Source organism: Solanum verrucosum, unplaced genomic scaffold (assembly GCF_900185275.1).
Source record: "Solanum verrucosum unplaced genomic scaffold, falcon-dt-bn FXZP01000007.1, whole genome shotgun sequence".
Taxonomy (NCBI): domain Eukaryota; kingdom Viridiplantae; phylum Streptophyta; class Magnoliopsida; order Solanales; family Solanaceae; genus Solanum; species Solanum verrucosum.
In genome coordinates, this window is record NW_026020177.1 from 5257041 (window position 1) to 5259651 (window position 2611).

The following is a 2611-nucleotide window of genomic DNA, read 5'->3' on the forward strand; positions in this document are numbered from 1 at the left end:
CAACGTCGTCATTAGCAGAACTACTAATCCCAAAATCAACCAACCACGAGGTTGGTACAGGTGCAAAACTAACAGGTGCACCATTAATATACCAACTAATGGATCCTGTTTGTTTGTGGAAACCGTGCTCCCATACCTGTTGCACTTCAACCCTCTGGTGATTGAGTCTTGAGTGTCCAGCTGCTAAGTCATTCTTGATTACCACATGATCGGGCAGGACACTGATCCTTTTATCCTTCTCAAAATGCAATAAGTACACCACCAAGTTAGATTCATTAAAACCAAGTCTGGCACACAATGCATCAACATAGTTGACCATTTTAGCATAGAATGATGTGCTCTCAGTACCACATTGTACTCTAATGGTATGTGGAGAATTTTCAAGGTGCCAAATAATGCAGATGTGTAGCTTTATAACTTGTTCTTTGGCAACAAACAACAAACATAGTGTCAGTTTATGATCCTCTGTTTCTTTCTTCCTTAATAGTGACTTAATGAACCTCAGCTTATTTTCATGAATGTTTCTGCATCCAGATAATAAGAAAGGAGATTGTCACCTTGAAAAGCATCTACAACAGAATAAGGAGGGCTAATATAGAGCAGGAAATTTCATCATGCTCTGACTGAATGAGTGGTTGTATGTTTCTGTAAACTACAAAGCCTACAATAGCGGTTTCAAAAATGATGTTTGGCCCAGATGAGATGAAATTTAGAGCTTCAATACTAGAAATACTTATTTCGCTTAATCCTTTTCTCAAAGCAAGCTCTGTCCAGCCAACAACATAAGCAGATGGGCAAACAATAGTCCATTTTTGTGTAGCAACTGGCGCATTTTCTTCTCGCAGGCCAGAGAATTAGGCCAGAGAAATCACTACGCAACAAAATGATATTTTCGACAAACAATACCATGTTCATTCCATGATAGTGAAGACTGGGAAAGAATGTTTTATTTCTCCAGTTAACACCAAGGTCTAATGCTACCTCAATTACTAAATTCATCTTTTGTGTTTCAGGCTCCTCTAAGCTAAAGTCATACTTCTCGACAATCAGACTAAAAGCCAGCACATCTACAGTACATATCCTTGGATCCCATACAGGAACAACCAACTCATTTTTAATTAAAACAAGAGAGAACTTGTTCCGAAATCTTATAAATACGTGTACTGCTTGGACATGATTCCTTTTGGACATTTCATCAAACAAGTGGGAAGCAACTCTTAGTTTTGTTCCCTTTAATTTCTCTTTCATTACTACATATGTAAAGACTAGTCCAATGACCAAAGAAATCTCACCAATATGTTGCAAATTTAACTCATGAGCGAGAAAGTAGACAGATGTTTTACCTGCTATTTTAACCTCCACTATTGTCATGATAAACTTGATCTCTGACATTTTTTTAATTTGTAAAGGTGCAATTGAAACAGCTTCTGTGGTTCTCTTCTCTGCCTCAATTTTGACAGAGTCATTCAATGCATTGCACCTCTCCATCACCTCATCAAGACAAAAGTAGCAATGGCAGTCAATGCTGCGTATGCAACCAAACACGCAAGAGTTACAATCACAGTCAACGCTGCATATGCAATCCTCGCACTCCTTCAATTGCTTAACATTCACAACTATTCCAGTCACTCCATCTGTAGCCAAAGTGGTATATGACTCCGCCAATCTCTTTTTTGATTCCTCAAACATCTTCATCGAATTACTACCCACAGTCGAGATAGGTTCGTTGCTCTGATACCAATTGTAATGATCTCGAACAGATTTGAAATAACAAAGTATTTTTTGAGACTATTTTCGATTATATTGGTAACTGAATTGAACTACAAACTAAGCTAATAACGAAAATAACAGAAAATGGGGAAGTCGAATAGTAGCTCCATGGCTCGATAGATCTGCAGAAATAGAAGAGAGATAGAAGAGATTGAGAATGAAGAAATTGGATAGAAGGAGAAATATTTTGGAGAAGAAGATACCATGCAAATTCATGCCCTCTCTATTCTGTTAGTCGGTTACACATACTGTTTAATCAAATTGGCTGAGTTGGCAAGTCTGACTAATCCCAACCTTCGAAGCTCAGTAACTCGCGATCAATCTGAACCCCCCACGTGGCAATTATTATGACTACATTCTGAATAAACCCCAGCTCATGACACATTCTTAAATCCAAAATCAAGAAATTTATCCAAACCAAGCAAGTATTCGTTTGAGGTCTGGGGCTTTCCAATCCATGATTTATCTATTGAACAATTAATAAGAATAAATTAAAATGGGTTTACCTCCAAAAGAAATCCTCCAACTGCAGCCTTCAGATTTGTTGTACTTGCAATCAACTCCAAGAATCAAATTTCTCTTTCAAATCAAACTAATTCGAGAAATTGACAGAGGACCGAAGAACCTATGAAAGAATCACCACAAAAGGTCTTCTGTGTATATGCTTCTTCATCTATAGGAAACTATGGAACAAGCCGAATAGAAAGGAGCATGTGAACTACAAACCAAAAAAACTTAATCAGAGGAAAGAAGTTGTAGATTTGTACAATTGAGGTTATGGAGGACAACTTGTGCTCTAGTTTTTGCTTAATTTCCTAAACCTAATCAGAGGAAAGAAGTT